The sequence below is a fragment of the Musca vetustissima genome, unplaced genomic scaffold (genome assembly GCF_032173495.1).
Source record: "Musca vetustissima isolate MV318-11 ecotype Yass unplaced genomic scaffold, APGP_CSIRO_Mvet_v1 utg158466, whole genome shotgun sequence".
NCBI lineage: Eukaryota > Metazoa > Arthropoda > Insecta > Diptera > Muscidae > Musca > Musca vetustissima.
In genome coordinates, this window is record NW_026873360.1 from 1 (window position 1) to 8,057 (window position 8,057).

At 32.1% G+C, this 8,057-nt stretch overlaps 1 long non-coding RNA gene across 1 annotated transcript; it reads left to right on the top strand.

Moving 5' to 3' along the window:
* The first annotated feature begins 3 nt into the window (after window positions 1-3).
* LOC133324754 (uncharacterized) lies at window positions 4-987 on the top strand. The gene is made up of 3 exons (XR_009754137.1): window positions 4-115; window positions 189-345; window positions 415-987. It is a non-coding gene; the product is annotated as an uncharacterized LOC133324754 (long non-coding RNA).
* The last annotated feature ends 7,070 nt before the right edge of the window (window positions 988-8,057 follow it).

The following is an 8,057-nucleotide window of genomic DNA, read 5'->3' on the forward strand; positions in this document are numbered from 1 at the left end:
AATGTGGCAGTCATGCGCAAATTACCGAATACGTCAAATTTTTGATGAGCACGATAACCTTAAGGATATATTTAAAACCTGGCCACAGTATAAAGAGGGTCTTGGAGTAAAGTTGGTAAGTATCTTAATTTATATGTCCATCTTAATTTAATATTCTTTCTACATGTGTGTGTTGATATTCCGTTTAGATTAACATGGACTTCGGAGTGCTGCATAAAGACTACACACCAATATTCGAATGGGAAACTAAACTTATTACGGTGTATAATGTGATTAAGAAGGAAAAATACATTAAAGATGCTGGAATTAAATCAGTTTTCGATAGAATTGATCCATCAGACGCAGGTTTGTTACGAATCAATTTTCATTAGATGCATATCATTAAACAACTAATATTTTTATTTAATTTTGTAGCTTCAAACATGTCTTTATTTATGATGCGCTTGACTTGGTGTCTACACGGCTACTTATATCCAACATCAAAATACCTCCGTAAAGATAAAGATGGAAAGAAAACGTATGGGAAATACACCATAAAAGACTCCCAAGAATCGTCAATATTCCTCGCACGAAGTATCCAAGAAGTAGACAACCACTTAAATTTCTTAGAAAAGAGAAATGAGAATATTCAACCTTTTATTTTTGTTGTTGGAGATGACAATTTAGAAGATAATGACTACAATTTCTATGTTTATTTAGACCATGCATTGCTACATTTTGTAGATTTCCAGCGAGCACTAGATACTTGCTTCAAAAGCTTTTTCTTATTTAATTTAGAATTTCCCGGAGCATCCAATCAGTTCTGGATCTTTGTTCAAGAGTACTTCTATGACATGAAATCAGCTCACACAAAAAATTTTTCAAAAATACTAAATATTTTAAGCGATTTAAATTATACCGAGAACTGATTTATATATAAATTATCTACATTTAATATTTAATTTTGTATTTGAATATAATTCAAACGCTTATGTACATTTTTAAATTTTATCACATTTATTTATTAATTCATCATTCTAAGGAAATATTGAAATCTATATTCATTGTAAAACCCGTAATGAATTATTTTTTAAGTTTTTTAATAAAAAATATTTCCTAAATGCCTAAAATATTTGTATTTATATTGAATTTTGTAAAATTTAGAACGGCGTTTCTAAAGCGGAAAACAAAATTCAGTTCGATGTTAGGGCTTCATTGATTAAATGTAAATTATACATTAGTTTGATGCAGTTTATTCATTGAAGTTATGTAATTTTAATGAATAAATTACGTAAGTTTGATGAATACCTTTTATTGGAATGATGCAGAATATTCATTATATAGAGATAATAGAACATCAATTTGAGTATATTTTTTCATCGAAAGGAAGAAATAATACATCAATTAAATGAACTTTTTCTTCAATATGATGACATTATTTCATTAAATTGATAAATATTTTTGATGAAAATTTGATGTAAAATTCTTCATTATAATGATGAAACGCGTTGTAAGCTCAAAATCGAAGAAACATTTCATCAAAGTAATGCCCAAAATCATCATATTGATGAATTTTTTTCTTTCAGTGTAGTTCTTCCTCTCAAAGGTATTTTTCTTTTACCTCAACAGCATTTTCTGTTTAATTGAATTGTTGTTTTTTTAATTTTCCTCAAATAGTAACAGGATATCAGGAATTTGTGGAAGTGAAAGGAAAACTCACAGTTTGTTTGGATTTTCCCGACCTAACAAACCAATAAATATGATGATATGTATTAGGGGTGGAATTTTCTAACACCAATTTCTTTCTTCTATAGAAAATGTTTTTCAAATATAAATAAATGTATTTGAAATGTGTTAGAGTATTCCCAGGTAGAAATATGAAAAACTGCAGTGACGAAATGCTATGTGATTTGATCCTTCGGCAATGTATTGAATTTTATGTTATCCTGTTCGAAAACTTTCCCTTTTACAGATGTAAGAAATGTTTTCTTATAAACCAAGTTGGACAATAAGTTGTCGATGGAAAAAGTCTACAAGAAAAATTTGCTCTGAAAATTTGATATTCTGTTGAAAGGACAAATGTCGAACTTTGATTCGTTTGAATTCACTTCCCAGATGCAATTTGTAATAACATCGATATAATAATCCACATTGCCTAAAATGTCTGATGTGCCACTTAACAATCGGCGAAAAAAGTCTCTCTGACCTTCCCTTTCATTTAATTTTCGATCATGTAGCTCACCTCGGAAGAGAAATAAAAATTAAGTAGAAATGTTCTAATATTTTATCATTAATTCTGAAATAAATTTTAACTGGAAGAATACTTCCTTTTTACATTTTTAACCTATATGTATTTTATTTATTCGAATCTTACATTAACTACATACCAAACGGCTTAAACCTTGCTTAATTCAGTAGATGAACATGAAAATTTATTAATCACCTACTTTACCCTTAATAATGAAAGACGCTCAGCGTAGCTGAGTACACAACCTGCAAGAATCTTTGACTGTGATATTCGTCATACCGTCTCACATTTTCTATAAATTTGTATCTCAAATAAGATCCATCTGTAGAAAATATGTTCTGTGCACATTTCTCTTTTCTTTCTCTCTCTTCTATTTCCATACGAATTGCCCTCAAAAAATGTTAGCGAACTAACGCGTCTTTTATACTAGGCTCACAGAAATATCAACATCGTTATGCTCATTTTGGAATCATGTTCTCTCACTCACTCGTAAATACAACACTGCTTTTAAGAAATACATTCACTGGAAAATTCAATTTTCCCTGTAAATAGCATTCCTATAATCTCTCCCATACACACAATAATTTACGAGCACTTTTCAACATCATTTCAACACCTTTTTATAGAAAAAAATACGAAATACGTTTTATTTATTATCCTCTAACGCGAAAATAACGCGTAATTCGTATTAGGTTTACAGAATTCTTAGCAACATGTTCGTGTGGAAAAAAATTCTGAAAATTTTTAGATACCCAGAACTGACTCTATGAAAAATTGACACTAAGAGCATTAACAGTTTATTAACATACAACACGATGTTAATTAGATATTTTTATAATGTCAGCCATTAACAAATGGCGCCCAACGCATGTAAGTGATATTACATTTACAAACAAAACCAAAAGGGAGGGATGATTTCAAACATGTTGAAGTATTTCATCTATGGTGACTGTCGTGGATTAAAATAAAGGCACGTGTAGTTCTGTTATGGTTACTTTATTGAGTGTAATTATTTACGACATACATGGGTGAATGTTCAATGAACCAATGAATACATAGCGTTCAATTTTAACGTAACTACTTGTACGTAACGTACTCTGTTTCCGAACCTGCAATAATTTTGTATTACCCTAAATTGTTTTCAGTTTCCCCTTTATACATTTTAAATGTTGTGTTACTTTTTAGTTACTCATCATAAAATGGCGCCCAACATATGTGTTGTATACATTCCCTTAAAGGGATGGAAATACGAACAAGCAATGTTGTCCAATAACATTATAAATTTAGGGTACTGTAATGACATTAATATTGACTTAGTACCTAAGATTTTGACATCTAAATGTCACATTGATAATACTTCTTAATTGTTAATAGAATCGTGAGATTGTGATGACAGGCGATCTAAATATGACACAAATTATCGCGATGAAACGCGTTATTATTACCAGGCTAGCAGAATTTCCAGCAGCACAATATGTAAAGGAAAATGTATGGTTTAATAATAGAGGAAAGAGAAAATTAACAGAATTATCGACAAATTAACAGAATACCCTACGCCCAGGGAGCAAATTTGTTTCAAAACGAATGAGATCCCTAACATCATGGTGGCTGTCATCCATAACAGTTTTGACAGAAGTGTCATTTAAAATGTACAGTGTGAACTCGCCTAATCAAATACTCATATTCTCAGTCGAAGACAGCATAATATAATGGGATTAATTTATATTTTGCTGTTGATCCACAATAATATGTCACGATTTAACGCGACAAACCGCGATATTGTTATCGGGCTACCAGAAATGTCAGCAACATATTCTGTGAATGAAAATATGTGGTTAAATAATGGAATAGTGAGATCACCCCAATCTACTAATACATTTCCACATTTTCAAAAAGTAATTTTGTATGAAGACCTATGAGATCTCTAACATTATTGTGTCACAAAGTGACTTGTGCCTGCCAATCTACCAATAGTTTCAATATTTTGTGGCAACCATTTTGTATCAAGACCTTTGAGATCCCTTACATTATGTTGTCAGGGCAGAAGTGGCATTCAAACAAAACACACAGTGTGAATTCCTCTTAAACAGATACTGATGTACTCAAGAGAAGACAAAAATAATGTGAAATGTCGTCACTTTTCGTGTTGACGATGATTGATCGCAACAATATATCACGATTTAACGCGACGAACCGCGATATTGATACCAGGTCAACAGAATTGTTAGGAGCATTTGTTGTCTTGTGACAGAAGAACACAATACAACTGTGAGTATTCAAAGGCCGTTTCTCACTGAATGCACATCCATTTGCTTTACAATGACTGATTTAAAGAGAGAGAGAGAGAGAGAGAGGGAGAGTGAAGATGTGTTCTGATCGTTCCGAAAATGTAAGGAAGATAGCACACCAATACTGCGATCGAAAAAATATGTTTATGACTGAACAAAACCAGTCCCTTTCTAGTGTGAAAAAGAAAATCCACACTAGTAAGGGACTGCTGATGCTCAGCATTGTTTCTCTCCCCATTAGCTAAACATTTCATTACAAAATATCATACTATTTCATACAAAATTTACAACAAAGGTGATGAGTTTTGGGAACACGTTTCTTTGTCATTTCATATGTATGTCAAATAACTGATGATGTCCATAAAATACTTTCAATGTAAATGCCACATTAGAAAATTTTAAATCCGATTTGAACCGATGCTTTTTTTCTAAATGATCTCGTTACATTATTTAACCTTTTTGGCACATGATCATCTAAATATGTCACAATATATCGCGGCGTAACGCGCTATTCTTATTAGGCGTTCAGAATTTTTAGAAACATACTCCAACGTTTACATAGTGAGATAGGTTTCAATGGGCATTTCATTTTACAACAGAGTTGTATTTTTTGATCATTTGTACCAATCGTGTAAATACAACGGAAGAATATGAAGCCATGCAACAGAAAAGAGCGTAGCTAGATTTCTGCTCTCCTATTACTTTATTCGCGTTACTCCGCGATAATCTTATTAGTTATGACAGATTTCGTCAAATGAAATATTTAGAGTACATTTACACCAAACATGTTTTATTTGACATTGGACAAAAGAAAATGACAAGTCATTAAATGATGATTTTATGTAAAAAACGTTTGGTGTAAATGTGCCCTCAAAATGGATTTTTTGAATGAATGAAGAATGCAGGAATGTTTTTGGACTAATTGTTTTTTTTTTCTAATGACTTGTGAAGTAAAAACATCACCTTCCCATTTTTCACCAACCGTAGATTCTCAGTTACTCTCTCTCTCATACTCATGGACTTTAACAGTTCTGAGTTAAGCAGAAGATTTTCTACTTCTCTCCCTTACAATATCCATTTTCTTTGTCGAGACTCAAATAATAAATGTTCCAATAAAAAAGAACTGAGTTTTCCACTGAGTAAGAGAGAGAGAGAGAGAGAGAGAGTGGGGGAACGAGAAAGAAAATAAGTAAACTGTAATAAATTAGGGATGATGGTAAAACAATCTTTGGAATAAGAAAATCTGAAAAAACAATGTTTTATTTTTCATGTGTATAAAAGGAAAAACTACTTGGAAACATCTACTCAAAATGTCTGTTACCCTGGTAACTTATTCGCGCAAGACCGCGATAATCGCATTCGATTGTGACAGATTTCGTCAAATTGGATTGATTGTTGGATGAAGGCAGATTTTTATTATATAATAAATTTTGAAGTAGAAAAAATATATATTTAGCCAAACGTAGGTTCTTAGTTGCTCTCTCACACAATTCTGATCTAAATAGAATGTATTTTCTCTCTCCTTACTATATGTATTTTCTCTTTAATTTTCCATGTAAGAATAACTGCGTTTTCCTACAAAGAAAGAGAGGGAGAGAGTGAATGAGTAAGACAATTAGGGAAGTGAAAACATTAGGGTTGTTGGGAAAACAATCTATTAAAAGAACATCTAAAAACCAATGTTGTATTTTTGCTGTATGTCCTACAAACAACTTCTAAAATTCATGTTACCCTGGTAACATATTCGCGTAACACCGCGATAATCGTATTGGTTTGTGGCAGATTTCGTCTATGAAAATCGATGTGTGTCAATCAAATTAGTTGGCACATTATAAAATACAAAAAATTTTGAGTATAAGGGAAAATATGTGCTACATTTTTTTCTCATTAGAAATATTTTGTGAAGCGCGAAAATCTCCCGTTCGATGTATGCCGGACGACAAACAGATTAGATGGATTGATTGTAAGAAGGAGGATTGTAGCGCTAAAAGAGACAACACTGATGTTTTTATTTTACATAAAATTGGGTTCGACGATCACAGTCTGAGTAGGTTCTTAAACAGGGATCTGTCTTGGATTACACGTACTCTTTGTTGGGATCAGCGCTAAATAAATATGTGCACAAGCGGCATGGTTGATTTCCGAGAGAGAGAGGAAGAAAGAAAATAACAATGAAACGGAAAATTGGGTATCAAAGTGAAATAAGAAATTCCCTATTAACATTTCTGTTGCCCTGTTACCCTATTCGCGTTATACCGCGGTAATCGAATTGGTTTGTGACAGATTTCATCTAAGAAAATACTCATGTCTATCAAATTGGATGATGTCATTTAAAAGAATGCACAATGTATGAGAAATACGGCTGATGAAATAATATTTTTATTTATAACTATCTCAAGGTAAAAACAGTTTTCAACTTCGATATTTGGTGTATTTCAAATTAGGCAAGTGACGGTTGACTATCAAATAAGAATCTAGGTTATAGAGCTAAATATACATATTTTCATTCAACAGGAAACAAGATTGACACTATCGATCGCATGGGTATTTTGTTTTAAGCAGGCATCTCTCTTGTGATACACGTATCCTTTGTTGAAATAAAATATAAGGTACTATTTCTCTGTTCACCAATTGTTTCTAAAGACGGATTTTCTATTCCTCTCACACACTCATATTTTTGCATCAACCCTGGTTGCGACTCATTCTAAGAGAGAGAGAGAGAGATCGTGAGAAGAAGAGTGAAAGAAAATCAAGCAACTGAAATGAATCTAAAGTAGAGGTGTGCAACGAAAAAATTCTCAAAGAACAATTGTGAAACCGCCATATGAAATGACTTACTAAAGGAACTTTTTTATACATGTAAACAAGGGCACCAGTTCCCATGGTTGAACAGGGCTAATCTAAAAGAAAAAATCCAAAGAAAATCCTCTATTAAAGTTTCTGCTATCCTGTTAGTTCATTCGCGTTATTCCGCGATAATCAAATTGGTTTATGACAGATTTCCTCTAATTTATCATCAATCACATTGGGAATTGGGATTTAAATAACATCGTAAACAGAATATTATTCTAATTGAAATTCCTGGGCAATAATTCAGTTTATTGGGTTGGGAAATCGAATGGGAAGAAACACTCTCTGCACCATGAATGTATGTATGTATATTGTAGGAAAAACTGTCTGTGAACAACTTCTAAATTTTCTGTTGTCCTGTTGACTTATTCGGGTTATACCGCGATAATCGAATTGGTTATGATGACAGATATCGTCCGATTTTCAACACATTAGAATAATTTATCGAATTAACAAGGATGTCGTTATTCTAATTAAATATCAATGAGGGAAAAATATTTCAGTTTAGTTGGTTGAAAAATTAAATGAAAAGAAAAACTCTCTCTATATCAAGAAAATCCTAAAAGCAGTGTTGCATTTTTAATGGAAAGGGGAAAATATCAGTAAACTACTACAAAATTTTCTGTTGTCCTGTTAACTCATTCGCGTTATACCGCGATAATCGAATTGGTTATGACAGATTTCATAGCATA